At 41.9% G+C, this 19019-nt stretch overlaps 1 long non-coding RNA gene across 1 annotated transcript in view; it reads left to right on the top strand.

Moving 5' to 3' along the window:
* The first annotated feature begins 6314 nt into the window (after positions 1-6314).
* The window catches only part of LOC142828970 (uncharacterized), a 64124-nt gene continuing 51419 nt past the window's right edge, over positions 6315-19019 (top strand). Inside the window, exon 1 of the long non-coding RNA XR_012903159.1 lies at positions 6315-6442. This is a non-coding gene — a long non-coding RNA (uncharacterized LOC142828970). The remainder of the gene's footprint in view (positions 6443-19019) is intronic.

Raw genomic sequence — 19019 nt, 5'->3', positions numbered from 1 at the left:
AAGGTCTTTTATTTCAAAGCAATGGTCATCAATGATGTACTGCCTTGGCTTATAGTAATATTATTTAGGAATTATACACTATTTTACAAAAAAAAAGCTAATTAATTTTCACATTACCTTTGTTGGTCAGGTAGATAAATCATGAAACTCCTCCTTTTACAAAAGGAATAACTGAGACAGAGAACTTAAGTGACTTGCCATTCACCTGCTGTTCTGGAGTCCTTGGGCACTGGTGCACCACTATTCCTTCTATTTTCTGCTTGTGGCACATAATATTCAGAGGAATATTCAGTGTTCTGTGGATTGTAACTAATTGTGGTTGTGCTGTTTAGAGAACATGTGCTGGGTGGTGTTGGTGGCCTGTGATACACAGGAGGAAAGACTACACAGTTTGGTAATCTCTTCTGGCCTCAGAATTTACAATTTGCCCAAGATCCTGCAAAACATGACAAGCAAAGCTAGGAATGGAATTCTAGCCTCTTAAATTCCAGTTTAATCACTAGATCATATTGCCAGTCATTCTCTCATTGTTATGAAAGAATGCATCTGTTCAATCAAGATTTTCCTTCATGCACAGTCATTCAAATGAGGTATGCCTAGAATATACAACCATTCAATGTCCCCTGAAGAATATTGTGTCTCCCCACGCTTTAGAAAAGGCATTCAGTTTGGCATGAGGGCATTTAACCTCCACAACCATCCAGGCAGCAAGCATCTCCTTGCTGCCTCCCTGATGTGCATATGAAGGCGTATGACTTTATATTTCCTTTTTCAATTACTCATGAACTAATTTAAACTTTGTGTTCCAAGCATTTTCTTTCCCCTGAATGACAAGTATATTAGCTAACACTGTTGGTGCAGCTGCCAACTCCCCAAAGCAAACCTGGCACAGTGTGACCTCATGTACATAGCATGCAGGACGTTCGAGTCTGACCAGGGCCCTTTCAGTAAATAGCCGTGAAGGGCAGGCCTGGTCTCAACTGCCATGGTAAGTGTGCTTTATAATAAACTTTATGTCATCAGAAGGGTGCGTGGGGGGAGGCTTGGTCAAAGTCCAGCTTCAGAGCTTATGTTGAGACTGAACTTTTCTGCTCTCCAGATCTGCCATATCAAATTAAGCAGAATAAAGCCGGCTGCTTGCCCGATTATTTATAACATCGCAGGAAACTTGGAATGACTTATTAAAGATGGAAATAGTTTTCTTTCCTCAGAAACGGACCTGACTTTGCCAAGATACACAGCGACTGACTGAGTGCAAGAGTAGTGCAAAAATGCCTTCCACAGTGAAGGTTATTAAAACATACCTGGCCTCATTTATCAGTCCTAATATAATGCACGCACCCATGCTTGATTCCAAGACTGGAATCTTCTGAGAGCCTTTTTTCTCCTGGGGACAGGCCCTGATTTGTGAATGTGAAAACCTCAGCAACAATACTGTGAATAGACTGCATGGCGTGTTTGCAGCAGCCTTGAGATCATAAAAGTGAGCCCTCTGTGTCATACTGGAAACCATTTTAACATCTCTGCATGAATACTCATTGAGTGCATGAGCTTTCATTCAGAAAAACCCCACAGAAACAAATTTAAAAAGCACAGAAATGTCTTCCCCTTAAGCACTACAAGAATAGATCTTGGTTGGAAAAGCATTTGGAAATAAGAAATTATGATCAGGGGGTTACAACATGCAACTTAGAGTTGAGTTTTATTCCTATCTTTGCCTACTGACTTACTGTGTGATTTGGAACACATTACATCACTTCTCTTTGCCTCATTTACAACATCTTTAAAATTGACCTAATAAATCTTACCCACCTCACACAGGGTTTGTGGGTCTGAGTGACAATTTGTAAAATGTTTTCAGATGGTGAAATCTCTATTTCCTGAGACCATTTAAAATGAGATGTAATAAGGCATTTTGCCCCACACTGGCTCTTTAAGGGTTAAAACCCAGTCCTGGGAGAGGGCTGGAGTGGTGGGGCCAGCAGTTGAGGCAGAGATGGCCAATTAGGGCCCAGCTGGGGCTGTATAAATAAGTGCTCCTAGCGGGGTAGAAACAGATTCACTCTTGCTCTTTTGAGCTGGAGGGACTTAGCTGACAGGGGGAGTGAGAGGCTTCCTGACTTAAAGGAGGGCTAGGGAAAGGCAGGCAGAGCTGGGGAAGCTCTGGCCAGGCCAGCTCCCAGGCTGCAGGGCTTGAAGCAAAGTCTGAGGATATTAGGGCTGCAAGGAGGCAGTTAGGGCAGCAGAAAGCAGCAGGTCCACACCCCTTTGCCCATGATGAGCAGCCATTTCAGACTGCAGTTTGCCCCTGAACTAAGGGGATAGATGATGGCTGGCAGTGGGTCACTGAGGCAAGGTAGGTTTAAGGGATTGGGGGGGGGGCTTCCTGAAGGGGAGGACCCCATAATGTGGGGGTATTGCATCAGGGCAGTACCCAAAGAGGATACAGTTTAGGAGGGATGTGGGTCCTAACAGAGTGGTGGATAATAAAAGCTTTCAGCAGCTGTGAAACCAGCCATAAGGGGGCACTAGAGGGCTGAAGAACTGATTTCCTGAGTGACCAGCAGGAGGTGCTGTGATGGTGAGTCAGACTATGTCAGAAGAAAACAGAGGATAATAAACGGGAGGGCACAAGACTGCACTAGAAATGGAGTAGACATAGAGCCAGTTTTGCTACAACTCATCTACTCTATGCACCCACTTTAAAGAGAGAGAGCCTGACACAGATCCCCCACCTAACCTCCTCTGACAACTCTATGCTTCACTTTCAACACTACAACATGACAGAACATAAAAGATGATCTCTGCTTACCAGCAATAGACCACAGGCTAGACTGTGAAATCCACAGTGCTACTAAATATACAGGCCTCTTGCAGTGATGACATCTGTAATCCTCAGATAAAAGCTATGCCCCCTGCCAGGGAAAAGGAGTAAGGAAAGACACATGATGCCTTGCTACCTGTACGACAGCTCTGTTAGGAGTTGGCAGTACAAATATGCTTTTGTTGGTTTGCCTTTTGTAGCACCTCCTGCCTTATTCATAAGGCCCTCAGTGAAACAAAATTCTAGCTTGGAGCAGTTCAGTCCATTCACAAGCTTTGTGAATAAAGCAGAAAAAAAGGCCCAATCCTGGACAGTACTTTGTCTGTCCTCTGCCTTCCCCCATGCTATAATTATCAGCAGGGTTCAACCCGACACAAAATCAGGTCCTTCTTTACAGGGGAAAGCTGCTATTCTTTCCACATTCAATCTGTTCAAAAGATGCGTTCTCTAGAGCCAGTTTGTGCCAGTTAACTCCTGGCTGCAGTAGGAGTGGCCTGGAGCTCAGGGCTACACAGGCTGAACTATCCATGAGAATGGTGTAGTCAGTTTGACCCCTAGCGCCCATGAAAGGAGGGGGGGGGAAAGAGTTATATTATTTTGCTTATTATTTCCTATCTATATTGGTAGCCCAAAGCAGGCAAGTCAATAACCAGAACGAAGCAGGGCAGAATGCAATAGATGAGGCCATGGTCTAACTTTCACCCCTTCTCTTTGGGAGAAGACTCGGTGGTCATAATAGATAAGGGGTTGGCATTAGGATGGGCCCTTGCTTGGTATGCCTAAGGTAAGGAGTAGGTTGTCTGCAGGCTCCTGATGCAGAAAGCATTATGCAATCTGGTTCTCAGTTTCTAAGGTGAATTCATGTGCAGCAATTAAGCAGATTGAAAAGCATGAGCTGGGAAATGTATATTTCACTCTTTATTTTCTGTGGGGATAAATACTAGGAACAAGCAGCAGTTTTCTGAACAATTCTCTAAGGAAAAGAGGTAAAGAGAAAATGAAGGTGAAAAGCTTGCTCTACATGTTAGGTTTGTGAGTGACACAACTGTGCCGCCACTACCTTCATATCAAGATGTTGCACGCTACTGAGGATTTTCTTTATTTCACATGCTGTAGATCATTCACTTAGAAGGTGTCAATTTCTAAGGAGATATATTATGCAGCAGTGTTGAGCTCGTTTTGAGATTTATCATGGAAACACATTGGCAACAGAGAAAACAGAAAGATGGAGAGAAAATGGTGTACAGAAAAATGTAGAAGCATATCTGGCTCTCCCAGTGGGATTAGACAAGTCTCTTAAGATGGATTTATTGAAAAAAATTGTAAGCATTAAGGGTAAATCCATCAAGGCTAACATGATGAATGTGTGGGTAGTAAAACATATGCACTGACACCTGCAAGCTGTTCTCCTGGAAAAGAAAAAAACTGGTTCCCTCTGTACTTTCTTTCCACCCCAAATTTTTGGAGGTAATTGCATCCTTCGGGGGGGCTTTATTCAACACAGAAAGATTCAGCTGAGGGATTTTTGGTCAAGTTGTTTCTACAAAATGTTGATGGTTATGCTGTAGGAACCAAATGCAATGATGTGTGATTTAGGAGTGCAGAATTATTCTGGTCCAGGAACTCTGAGACAGAGTCTCCAGTTGCATTCAAAAATCAAAGTCAAATCTTTTCCATCCACACATTGTCCCTCATTCTCTTTCTTCACAGTGATAATGTCCTATGGAAAGAAGTAAGCATCTTCTTGGAGAGTAGAAATATAGTAAGGATTCACAGAATCAAAGGATTATTATAAAATATGAATGACAACAACTGCCTTTCCCATGCCCATTACTTTAAAAGGAAAACACATGTTTTGGGCCTATTCCTGACCAGCTGTTTCCAAAGTTTGCCTCTTCGTGTTTGAACCATGTCTGCTTGAGTCCATGGACCATAGGGAAGAACTAACTAATCTATAGTGATAAGTATAAACAGATGAACTCATTCTGGTGAAACATGAATCAACACAAACTTTATCTGCATCTTGAACTGAATCCAAACCAAATCTTTCTTAGGGTTCAAAAGAGTACACTTTTCTTGTAATAAACTATAACTTGTTTCTTTCACGTTCATTTCTGCTGCTGCATTTTGGGATTCCAGTTGGTCTTTTGCTTGATATTTCTAGTTCAATTAGAATTGGGAAGTTTCAGAAACTTTCCCCCAAAAAGTCTGCTCTCACTGCTTTTCCAACTAGATACACAGACTCGGGGACCTGAATCATAGAAAATCTGGGCATATCAGATGTCTGGGGCTCATTTCCCATAATGCATTCCTTCTGCATGAGTCATTGATCTTCATGAAGCCTGAATTTTTTTGGATATTCAACTAATTGGAGGGAGGTGGAATGTGACTATTTTTTTCCTGTGTCTTACTGGTTTTAGTCTAGCTTGGAAACTGAAACAAGTCAGTCAATAGGTAGGCTGAATTAGAGGAATGCAAAATTTAATATTGCTTTGCATAGTAGCCCTGATCGAAAAATATGAGTTTTGTCATAAGCTCAAGATGGAAAGATCAGGGCTACACACATTCCTAATATTAGCAAAAAAAAAAAAACGGTCAGTATGCAATATATATTTTATTGCTGATGAAATATTTTAAAGATATCCATTACTTCTCCCCTTGTTTCCTCCTGTTTTCAGCTTTTGTTAGTCCCAGGAATGTGATTACCTTGCAGATCCAAGTTCAGGATAAACAGAGCTGAATCTGCATCAGTGCCTTGTGACAACTCTTTAAAAGTAAAACATTGTCAATGGAACTTTTTTGGAGTTTCTTGCTTTGGTAATTCTTCCATAAAAGCCAATGCCTTTACTAGGAACTGAATATTTTTACATAAGGCTGTATTTGTTTTTAATTGTCTGACACAAGTGCCATGGTATAAACAGCCCACCCTGTTAACATTGCAGACACACTGTATAAAAGAAAAGAGATTAGAGATTTAGCATAAGGCAACTGAGGAGTTTACCACCAAGCAGGGGTGTGAAAACTTTACTTACAAGTTATTTTTCCCACTGTGTCTTCCCTGCAGTTGATGGAGTAATAGAGTTGTAATGGTTTGCTTACAGGCAGCCAATTAAGCACCTACAGTTACTCCACAGGGTGTAGATTTTACATAGCTGGCTTGCTCATAAATAAAGAGGATTACTGCATGTTTTGCCATAATGTCCTCTCTCTTTCTAAGCATAACTCCATCATTTATTTCAAATCTTATTGCACTTTCAATGACATATTCCCCCCCTCACCCCCCAGCAGCTTACCCTGACAGAGGGTGATTTGTAACATACCATTTTGAAGCTATGGAATGCATACCACCTGTGGTCACACCACCTTGCATTGAGATCATGCTGGAGCTCACATGTTAATCAGATTGGATTTGGATGCAAGAGCTCCAAGGAAAATTCTGAGTCCTAAAGTAGTAGTGGTGTTCATGATTCACCAGGAGCTGGGGCAGCAAGTTTGCAGAAATGTTGATGATGCCCAGAATGCTCAGAGCCCAAACATCTCTACCATGCAAACTCCCACTACCATCACCTGCCTAAAGCTCTTGGAGGGAGTATGTTTAGCAGTCTTCCTGCTTCTGATGTATGTAAAACATTTTTGTTCTTTTTGAGTTTTTGGCTATCTGTTCTTCAGATTGTTTTTTGGCCTTCCTAACTATATTTTGCACTTCATTTGCCAAAGTTTATGCTGCTTTCTGTTTTCTTCACTAGGATTTAGCTTCTACTTTTTACTCATTGCCTTTCGTTTATTACTGCTTCTTTTACTTGGTTAAGTTAGAATGACACTTTTTTTGATTTCTTCAAGTGTTTGTTTGTTTGTTTTTTAATTTGGAGCATACATTTAAATTGAGGATCTATTATGGTGTCTTCAAAAATTTCCATGCAGCTTGCAGGGACTTTATTTTGACACCGTACCTTTTCATTTCTGTTTAACCACCTCATTTTATGTACAGTAGTTCACCTTTCTGAAATTAAATGCCACAGTGTTGAGCTTCTGTGGTGTTTTTCCCAGCACAGAGATCTTACGTTAATCTGACTGGACCAACAGGGTGCAGGGATAGAGAAAGGGATGATTATATACTATATATTTCAGAAAGTTTATCTGTGTATGTGTGTCTCTCTGAGCTGGGGAACATGCACTCCTATCCTGACTACATCCACTGCAGCTGTAGTGGTTATGGACAGGTGATTCTCACCTGGTCCCAAGCTGTAGCAGTGAGTGAGGGCTGGGGTTGTCTCCTCTTCTTGGAGGAGCCTGTTTACTGAACCCATCCTCCCAGCCCCACTGCAGAACAATGATGTAAATGAAGAAAATTAAAACTTATTTCAGTTAATAACCCAAGCAACAAAGAGTAAATCTAGTAATTTAATAATGACTTGAACATATCATCTACATGCAGGCAAGGTCACATGGAAGGCTAGGGTAGATGTCCTTCCAGGAAACATCACAAACGGAAAAAAACCTGCTTTTTTTCTTTTTAACCATGGTATGCCTCCTGTGGCAAGTAGGAGAACCCATTTCCAAACTGGATTTGTGGCAATATGTTCAATACACTGTGGTGTTTTTCATTCCTATCCTTTGCCACTTTTTAAGACACAAAAGCTAGTCCATTGCAAGTTAAAAATATCAAAAGATATCTCCTCATTTTCCTTGCCTTGCTTCAGGTTCTTTCTCAGAGAAGCTTGGCAAAGAGGTAAGTAAGTTAATGAAGAACTTGAATCTTATATTAAAAGTATATATTATACCCACGCATCAGAAACATTTGTGTAAGTAAAAAAAGGAAAGACAATACTGCAAAAGGCAGTTGAGGAGGAAATTCTGCAAAATAATATTCTTTTCTGGCTGTGGAATTCCCCATAGTCCTTTGAGGCCTCCACTTTCCTCTGCATAAAGGAGTTTCTGAGCCAGGGGGCTCTTTCGTCCACCTACTCCTGCCTATGCTGCATCCATGACAAAAGGGGACCCAAGGGCTGCCCACTGGCTCCACAAGAGAAAGCCCTGCTGTATCTACCTCTCCACTAGATGGCAGTTCAAACATCACCTGCTCCCAAGGCCCCTGTCTACATTGCTCAACCCTAGGGCTGGTCCTATACAGAATGAAAAGTTTTTTTGATGCTGTAAAGAGGAATTAATCAGTCAATGTTTTGAGAGCTATACGTAAATGTTTTAATCAATGAAAATACATTTTACTACACAGGAAAGCTTTCAAGACTTAATTTATTAGCTTTTGTAATGCACTTTTGGATCCTTGAAAGGTGGCGATATATATATGCAATATTATTTTATTAAAGCAAAAAACTATTAATATTGGCAATGTTATGACACAAAGACTATGAAGAAATATAGCCCTCCATATAGAATGAAAATATTTAAATGTACTAAAGTAAACTCAACTTACTTTGTGGTTAAAGACAGGCATGGCTAAACAATACTGGATCTTCTGAAAGGCCAATGAAAACTTTTAAGTATTCATTAGCCTATCTTTTGGGACTGCAAAATTGAACAGAAAATATCATGTGAATGAACTTTCTCATTAGGTTTCTGGTATTTTATAATTCAGGAGATGGTGGAAATATTGTGGAGATTTTGGAACAGTATTTTGGGACCTTTACTTCTGTAACTGGGATCTAAAGAAATACCTAAAATGAACAGAAATAACATTGTTAATTAATATTTATATTATTATCTCAATGTTTTTTGGAACCTACAAATAGACTTATTTTAACTTTAGTTTGAGTTTAGGATAGAAATTGTATTATTTCACATAGATAAAGACCAAAGCCAAATAATTTGGAATTTGATTTCAAATGTTTTAATGTTCTACATGTTCAGAGCATGGCTTTTGGCTATATAAAAAGCCCTACCAAATTCACAGTCCATTTTGGTCAATTTTATGGTCATAGGATTTTTAAAATAATAAATTTAATGATTTCAGCACTTTAAGTCTGATATTTCACAGTGTTGTAATTGTAGGGACTCAAAAAGGAGTTGCAGGGATGGGAGTGGATGGGTCACAAGATTATTGGAGTGGTGAAGGTCATGATATTGCCATCCTTATTTCTGCATTACCTTCACAGCTGAGTATCTGGAGAGCAGGGGTAAAAAAGGAAGGCATGGTATGATATTGCCACCTTTACTTCTGTGCAGTTACCGGCAGGGTGTTGCTTCCAGAAGGGGGTGCACAGCCAATAGCTTCTGCTCTCCACCTGCCCAGAGGTAAGAGTGGTGTACAGTTACCTCCTAAAATACCCCCTGCAGGGCCCACAATCTGAAAAATGCTGGTCTCCCTTGTGAAATCTGTCTAGTATAGGATACAAGTACACAAAAGACCAAATTTCAGGAGGAGAGAGGGAGGCCAGATTTCATGACACATTTTTCATGGCCATGAATTTCGTAGTGATCTTGCTATGAAGGAAGGATGCATTAGCAAAATGTAGATGTGGGTTGATATATCAATTTACCTAAAATTTGGTGGCTGTAAAATATTGGGCTGATTTGTGCCCATTACCTATTTAATCCAAGCTACTTCATGTTAGCATATGGAAGATGAAAACACAATCAAAAAAACAAAACTCTCACATTAAAGCAAATACATTTGTTCCCTCTTGTATGTTATACTCTAAAATGGATAATGTAGAGCTTCGAAAAATGTGAGACGTTTCCAGTCCAGAGTCCTTGCCAAATATGAGCATAGTGGGAAAGCATTTGATCTCTTTTTGTCAAAAGCTCAGCATTATTAATGTAGGGCTTATATGTATTTGGTATTTGAGGCCGAGATAGTGTAGTACATAAATAAGAAACAAGGAGGAGTGTATCAAGATTTGAACTACAGTTTGTTTACTTAAGTTTAGTGAGAGGGAAATGTACAAGACACACACTGCAGATATGTTTTCTCTGCTTAGAGCATGTGCATGTGTTGAGCAGTGAACAGATAAGGGAATGGTAACTATTTTAAATATGCCACTGGTCATAATGGGAGATAACTGAACAAGAGTCAGACAGGGGAAAAAGACAGATCCATAAATCACTGCTTTAGGCCTGTGAACAAGAATAGGGTGGAAAAACAGTTTGCATCCCATTCCAGCATCCTCTGTGCTCAACCCTTTCCCTGCAAGACTTCCCCCTCCTCCTAGCTCCCTCATTTCAAGCATTCTGGAGTGGGATTGAGGACAATGGAAAGACAGAAAGACTGCAGGAAAAGCATGTTTATACAAATGTGTCCCAGGTGCACTGATTTATCCTTGCCCTCCAGACAGTCACACTCACTGTTGACAGGATGACGAACTTCAGACCCTAATCATGGTCCATAAAAAGACAATGATGTCACTAGCTCCATCCCTCCACAGACTGTTGGGACAGAGGGAACACAACTGCGAGAGTAATAAAATCAATTGTAGAAGTGTTTATTATGACGATGATGATTATGGAAATAAATCCTTTCTTTCTTTCTTTCTTTCTTTCTTTCTTTCTTTCTTTCTTTCTTTCTTTCTTTCTTTCTTTCTTTCTTTCTTTCTTTCTTTCTTTCTTTCTTTCTTTCTTTCTTTCTTTCTTTCTTTCACAAAAGATGAGTTCCCTGCTTAAAAAACTTGCATTCTAAATGCCCTGTACATATATTGACCCATGAAAATAAATATTAATATATAATAATTATATATCATAAACACACAACCCCAAAAGGCCCATTAAAAAAATCAAACATCTTGAGATTTACAGCTCATACAAATTTAAATTACTGCCTGAAAACTTTCTGGCACTGACATTCTATGTCTACTGTTTATTGCCCCTAAATTTTCCAGCTTTCATAAAATAGAGAATTCCCCCATCTCCCTTACACACATACACACACCTCAGTATGCTCTCCCCAAAGAAATGAGTGATTTTATGGCATTCATTTTACTACAAGGAATACATATGAAAGCCTTGATATATTTTTTTTTCTTTTTTAGGTTTATTTGACCATATAGAATGAATGGTGGGCAAAATGCCAGGCACACTTGCTAGACCAGTTTTATTGTATTATTTAATGCATCTGTTTCTTTCATTGCTGAGTGAAACAAACCTACAAGTGTAGCTATTGTACAGCTTGAGCAATCTTGAATATCTGCTATGTATTTGGGAGAGTTTGTCTGTGAGTGTGTCTGTCTTTTCAACAACTCCTAGAATCATAGAAACATAGGACTGGAAGGGACCTCGAGAGGTCATAGAGTCCAGCCCCCCGCCCTCAAGGCAGGACCAAGCTCTGTCTACACCATCCCTAAATGCTAAGAGCTTAGACCAACAAATTTAGTATGCAGCTTCTGCTTACCATAACTTAAAACAAGATAAGGGTTTGGTTGTGCAGGAAAATGGGATTGCTTCTCATAAAACTATACAGACTAGAGACAGGATCACAAGGGAGGCAAAATAACTGTCTGGGAACACACACCTTCATTCAGGACTGCCCCAGCCCTGAGCGCACTCTCCCCCACACCTCCCCAGGCACCTTTTAAGCAGCAGGGGAGGGACTGTAGTTCCTCCGACCCCTGTTTTGTACAGGCTGCATAAAACCATACAGAAGACAGAATCACCAGGCAGGTGAAAGGGGCTGACTGGGGGCACTCACTCCCCCAGGACTACCCCAGCCCTGAGACTCCCACCCTCCAGCTGCTCTTTGGGAGGGAAAGTGGGACTAAAACTCCCCCCACCCCCACCACCACCACAATTTGTATGGCAACATTGCTGCCTGTTTCCCCAAGGTAAAGTGTACCATTTGCTGCATTCTTCACTCTGGCTAGGGAGTGCAGAGGGCAGTTTTAGCTGCCATGGAGAGATGCTTCTCACCTGGCCCCTAGCTGCAGTGGTGAAAAAGAACTGGGGTTGTCCTCTTTCCCTGGGGAAGCCTGCATACTGAATCCCTCATTCCCAGCCTCACCCTAGAGCAATTATTTAAATGAAGAAAAACAAAAATTAATTGAGTTAAGGACCTGAGCAACTCTGGGTAAATCTCATATATATAAAATACAGTCAGTTCTTCTCAACTGATGCACAATCCAGTTGTCACTGACTGATTCCTTCTAGATGCTACAGAAGAAATGGGTCTTGAGGAGGGATATCAATGTAGAGAGAGTGGTGGCCTTACAGATTAATGCAAAAAGGGTATCTCATGTGAAAGGGGCACTGCTTTTTACTATAAGTTAATAATGACATCTTTGGCTGCTTTTACCTGGAAAAGCTCAAAGTGGGAGCTATATTTCATAGCTACAGTCCAGTGCATATGGGATCTTCTTTACCTTGTTGTACCTACATTACTATATCTTGGACTCAGTTCCTATGATATGGCTGTCTGGAATACTAGGACAGCATTTCTACAAATTCTGCTACCAGAATATTTCCTTGTGTTTGGTGCCATACTTTAAACTTTGTATTCCTTACACGTGGTCATATATATTATTGTGGGCCTGATGGGGTTCAGCTACCAGCACAAAGTCTAGATAAACATGCCATTGCTATGGCATTTCAAAGCCTCAGTAAACACTTATTTTCTGGGGGAATATTTGTTGTGTGCACTTGTAGCTTTGGAGCTGGGGTGTGGTAAGATAGGAATAAAGATGTTTGGAATCTGTTAAATAAGGTGAATAAGCAGAAGAAGGATGTGGGGTTCAGAAAAATAAAACAATCCAATAATCAACAGAGGAGAGGCACATTGGGAGATTGCCCAGGAAGGACCCTGAGAATAGGCTGTAAAAGTTCAGAGTCCCCTGAGCTTGTGATGCAGTGATTGATTTTAGAACTGCAAGGTCACTCCTAGGGCTGCTGTGCAAATGTCTAAACACCCTGATATTCAGTTACAGTAAAAGGATGGCCATGGAGATGGAGTTTGCTCAAAGTATATAGGATGGGTTTTGCTCTTTCCCTGAAAGAAGGAAAACTAACTTCAGACTTTTGCTGCCTCAGCTATGTGAACTATAGGGCTGCATCTAGACTGGCATGATTTTGCGGAAATACTTTTAACGGAAAAGTTTTTCCATTAAAAGTATTTCCGCAAAAGCGCATCTAGATTGGCATGGATACTTTTGCGCAAAAAGTGCTTTTGTGCAAAAGCATCTGTGGCCAGTCTAGATGCAATTTTGCGCAAGAAAGCCCCGATGGCCATTTTAGTCATCAGGGCTTTTTTGCTCAAAACAGTTCTTCGCTGTCTACACTGGCCCTCTAGCACAAGTATTCTTGCGCAAGAGGGCTTTTTCCCGAGTGGGAGCGTGAAAGTATTTGCGCAAGAAGCACTGATTTTGTACATTACGAAGTCAGTGCTCTTGCACAAATTCAAGCGGTCGGTATAGACAACTGGCAAGATTTTGCGTAAAAGCAGCTGCTTTTGCGCAAAAACTTGCCAGTCTAGACACACCCTAGTTGTTTATTGAGCCATCCTAGACATGTAGGAAAGAGTTCCCCCCAAAATTATTTAGATTCTTCTCTACTTGGAAAGTATCACGTTCCATTGACAGGAATACAGCCAGATAAACTGACGCTACTAGTACAATGTAACTTATATGACTTCATATAGCTACAGGGTTCTCCTATATGGCTGGTTGAAAATTTTCCATCAGAACTTTTTCAGGAGCAAATTTGGGTTTTTCATTGTACATAATTTTCCTCAAAAAGTGTCTGTTTTCCACAAAAATGTCAGTTCTCTTCAAAATATTTTCAGCCAAAGTGTTCTGAGTTTGGGAATTTTGGGCTCCAAACTTTTTTGGACCATCTCTACTCTCCATCATTCCATCGTCATCACTCCTAGGACTGACCATCACTTATTTGCACTTATTTGGTGTCCAGGAAATGGACCTCTCGTGTAGACTAATCAGCATGGATCAGTCTACACAGGAGGTCCATTTTCTGGACACCATGGTGCAAATAAGTGACGGTCACATAAACACCACCTTATACCGAAAGCCTACCGACCGCTATGCTTACCTGCATGCCTCCAGCTTCCATCCCGGATATACCACATGATCCATTGTTTACAGCCAAGCACTGAGGTACAACCGCACATGCTCCAACCCCTCAGACAGAGACCTACACCTACAAGATCTTCAACAAGCATTCTGTAAACTATGATACCCACACAAGGAAGTCAGGAGACAAATTAACAGAGCCAGATGTATACCCAGAAGCCTCCTGCTACGGGACAAGCCCAAGAAAGAAACCAATAGAACACCACTCCATCACCTACAGCTAAAATCTCTTCAACGCATCATTAGTGATCTACAACCCATCCTGGGCAACGATCCCTCACTTTCACAGGCCTTGGGAGGCAGGCCAGTCCTTGCCCACAGACAACCTACCAACCTGAAGCATATTCTCACCAGCAACTATACACCGCACCACAGTTACTCTAATTCAGGAACCAATCCCTGCAACAAACCTCGGTGCCAACTCTGCCCACATATCTACACCAGTGACACCATCACAGGACTTAACCAGATCAGCCATACCGTCACTGGTTCATTCTCCTGCACATCTACTAACGTAATATATGCCATCATGTGCCAACAATTCACCTCTGCTATATACATCGGCCAAACTGGACAGTCCCTAGGTAAAGGAATAAATGGACACAAATCAGATATTAGGAATGGCAACATACAAAAACCTATAGGGGAACACTTCAATCTCCCTGGACACACAATTGCAGATCTAAAGGTAGCCATCCTGCAGCAAAAAAACTTCAGGGCCAGACTTCAAAGAGAAACTGCTGTGCTACAGTTCATCTTCAAGTTTGACACAATCAATTTAGGATTAAACAAAGACTGTGAATGTCTAGCTAACTACAAAAGCAGCTTCTCCTCTCTTGGTATGCACACCTCCAGATCAGCTACTAGAAGTGGGCCTCATCCTCCCTGATTGGATCCACCTCGTCATCTCTAACCTGATTCTGGCCTGCATATTTATACCTGCCTCTGGAAATTTCCACTAAATGCATCTGATGAATTGGGTCTTTGTCCACGAAAGCTTATGCTCCAACACTTCAGTTAGTCTATAAGGTGCCACTGGGCTCCTCGCCGCTTTTGCAGATTCAGACTAACACGGCTACCCCTCTGATACTTGACTCCTAGGGCTGTGTCCACACTCACTAAGGCAAAAGAAGTTGACATAGCTGAAGACTCAAGGCTGAATACAGAATCTATTTTTTTTAAATTTTGAAGCTGCTCTGATTAATGAATTTGGTTCAGTCCATTACAAAGGTTACTGCAGAGATGTGAAGTTTTGATAAGGCCACTTGCTTGGCCTTTCTTCCCCCACATGTGCCTTAGTCTATTGTGTACTCTGATATAAAGAATCAGAACAGATATCCTCTCTGGACAAAAGCCAACACTAGAGCCAGGCAGGCAGACATACCATTCAAGTCTCTAGTGTGCACCCCTGTCTCCTCAGCACCAGAGTTTTTTCATTAGCAGTTTGGCATGTGTCCAGTGGTGGCATCATTTCATGGGACAAAAAGTCACAGGAAAAAAAATCATGTAGTAATTTCTGTCTGTCTGTGGCAAACACTCTGCCTCAGGGATCAGTGCACAGGCTTCCTGGGGTTTCCTTCAATTGTTTGCGCAGAGCTGTCTTGCTGCTAGACTATAAACAGATCTGGCCTCACCCTTATTCAGATAATGGGAGGGGTCAACTTCCATTTTATTTATTTGTATTCAGGGCCTTGTCTGATCCTACTTAGCTCCACTCTGGCTAGGCAGCATCAGACCCGGTCAGTGCTTTGCAAGATGTTCTCCAAGAGCACCTTACTGCTTGAGACAATGATGATGTTGGTGATTCCACTGAGGATACAATAATGTACTGAAGTTCTATGCATGAATGCATGTAGGCTTTTGGCCGCTCAGTAAATGTCCCAGAGAGCAGATATGGTAACCTACTATTATATGTAGCAGCTACTAAAGTTCTCCTTAAGCTCAAGAAGTTGAGACTGGTGTTTCTGAATCTGAAGGACCTGAGTGGTAAGGACTGCATTTGTGTGGTGAGTGAACTGATCCCTGTCCGTGGTTTGTATTTGCATTTGTGAAACTCTCTCAGATTGGGATGGAAGGTGTTATGTGCTCTTTAATGTGAGATCTGTCATGGCTTGCTGGCATGGCCAATAGTGGAGTGCTGACCAGAAAGGCACATCAACTTGGCAACAGCCTCACTAAGGCTACGTCTAGACTACATGCCTCTGGTGACAGAGGCATGTAGATTAGGCTACCAGGCATAGGAAAATGAAGCGGCGATTTAAATAATTGCCGCTTCATTTAAATGTACATGGCTGCCGCGCTGAGCCGATCAGCTGTTTGTTGGCTCAGCACGGTAGTCTGGACGCGCGGGTGTCGACATCAAAGGCATTTGTCGACTACCCAGGTATGCCTCCTGGGATGAGGTATACCTGGGTGGTCGACAAATGCCTTTGATGTCGACACCTGCGCGTCCAGACTATCATACTGAGCCGAGAAACAGCTGATCGGCTCAGCGCGGCAGCCATGTAAATTTAAATGAAGCGGCGATTATTTAAAAATCACCACTTCATTTTCTTATGCCTGGTAGCCTAATCTACATGCCTCTGGTGACAGAGGCATGTAGTCTAGATGTAGCCACAGTCAGTCACAGCCTCCAGGACGGCATAGTAGGAACTGCAGTTGCTATGCCCTTTTATCAGGTGCCTCTCAAACTCCCCCTGCTCTTGCTAAACTCCACTAGGCAGTGCAATGGGGAAGGGTAGCATGAGGAGATCTCTCCTTTCTACCTATCATTCTCTTAATGCCACTCCAGGCATAAATGTCCTCCACTCCTTGTGCACAGGAATTACATGGCCAGAGGTTATGTCAAATCTCAGGGCAGAAATACAAAACTGGAAGGAAGGCCTTCAATCTAGACCTATGAAAATAAATCACAATTGAAACATACACAGGGATAGATATACTAAAATGGATAGATTGGACACATTGCTATAATTATTATCTATATATTAGAGATTTGTGTGTCTGTCTGTATATCTGTCTGTGAGCCTGTTTGTTCAAGAACTCTTCTTAAATGGTAAGATCAAATTTGGTATGCAGCTGCCTCTTATTCTAACTGAAAGCAAGGTCAGGGTTTGGCTGTGCCCAGGGAATGGGACTGTTTTCCATAACATGGAAAGGGAAGGGCACAGAGAGGAAGGCCATGATACTAAGAGTGGCCACTGGGGACAGCAGTCCTGGAGAGCTATACTACAGAGTGATAATGGGACAACTGCAGCACCAAGGCTATGTCTACACTATGGGGCTTTATTAGAAAAAGGTACACAAATTGCGCTGTGCAATTTGCATACTTTTTTCCAATAGTTTTTTCAGAAGAGATTTTTCTAAAATTTGGCCTGTCTAAACTGGGCCAAATTTCAGGAAAAAACCCTCTGTTGGAAGAGCCCTTCTTCCTCATGGGAGGAGGAAGACAGGGCTTCTGAAAGAGCACGTCTGCTCTTCCACGAAAAAAGCAGACAAGCAGACACGTTCCCTGGATGTGGCAGAGATTTTCCGGGATACCTCTGGTATCCTGGAGAAACTCCGTAGTCTAGACATAGCCCAAGAGAATGGCCAGGAAGGCTGGGGATGTGCCACCTTGCCTGCTGAGTAAGCAGTCCCACTGCCCCAAAGCCTCCCCTCCCCCCACCCTCCCAGCCTTTGGCTGCAGCACCTGAGTGGGAGAGAGAAAAGGCCACTGGCAACTGAGTGGGCTGGGAGGAGATAAAAGACCCATGCCAGCTGGGGTGGCTGTGGGGGAGAGAGAAGGCCTGTGCCAGCAGTGACAGGGCTGGGAATAGAGAAAAGGGATGTGATGGCTGGGGAAAGGGGCCTGAAGGGGAGAAAAGGCCCCACTAGCTGAGGAATGAGAGAAAGCCTTGCCAGATGGAACTCCTCTACCCTGAACCCCTCATTACCCCCAATCCTCTCTCTCACACCCCCATATTCCCAGCCTCCTGCCCTGCCTCCCACATCCCCAAGGCCCTGTCCTGACTCCTGCACTCTCCACCACACACAATGCTAGTCCCCTGCCCTGAACAGCCCAGGCAACACCGGGTAAGTCTTGCAGTTGTTGTTATATGTACATCAATACAGATGAGGCCCCTCTTCTCCTTTTGTCATCCTGAGCATTAGCAATTAGCATTCAGCTGGCTGTTACTTTATTTTGCTTCAATGCATTGTTGTTTGAAATTAGATTGCAAACTGCAGGTTTGCAATTGCTTTACAATGTTTATCAGCTGGAACATCTAAGTATAATGTCACTATTGTCATCTGATTTTAAAATGACGTAAAATAAAACTGTCTACCTCTTCAGAAAGCGGGTATTAAATAAAATCATTTCCAGCTCATAATATAGTATCCTGCTAACAATATCACAATTGTTTGAAGAGAATGTGGCCAATACTCCAAATAATAATAACATAAATTTAGCAGCATCCAGCATGTTGGATAGGAATTGAATTACCCACTAGAGATTTTAGGCCGTAATCTTTCTTTTTCTCTTCTGGATTATCCACCATTCAGACACTTCAGAGTGGTTCTTGTCATCATAACTCACTAGCTTATTCTCAAGGGCCTATCATCAACTGTGTTCCAACTAGCTTCCACTTGAAGACCAAAAGCAATCAAACAAAACAATAACAAAATAACTAAACAAATAAGCAAAACGAAAGGAGAGGGCAGGAGTGTCTGCTCCAGGTTTCAATTATGTATAAAGCAGGGGGCAATTTCTATTGAAAATAAAGAGGATTTCTTATTTATTACTATTATTTTAAGGGAAAATAGTGTGTTGCTTCCTAATGTCTTAGCCGAAGCACACTGACAACGGGGCTCTTTTAAGCTGTAGAAACAGATGGTGACACAGAGTTATCCTGGCTACTGCTGTTCATTTGTCTTAGTACTCATCAGACTAATGAGCAGAGCAAGGGTGTAACGATCTGTGGCCGCAAACATGTATAGATAATGGGGTCATCAAGTAACTCTGCATGGCAGCTTAGGTAACAAAGCGTGGAACCAGGAGAAAGTTTCCCATCTCCATATGATAGCCTGATTCCATAAGGCTGGGTTTGGAGAAGACATCAGGGAAGAAGAATTATTTGGTTGTTGTAATAGATGGCATCACAATGGAATTATAGGCCTACTTCTCAGGTTAT

This window comes from Pelodiscus sinensis, chromosome 4 (assembly GCF_049634645.1).
Source record: "Pelodiscus sinensis isolate JC-2024 chromosome 4, ASM4963464v1, whole genome shotgun sequence".
NCBI lineage: Eukaryota > Metazoa > Chordata > Testudines > Trionychidae > Pelodiscus > Pelodiscus sinensis.
This window is presented reverse-complemented; position numbering and strand designations above follow the sequence as displayed.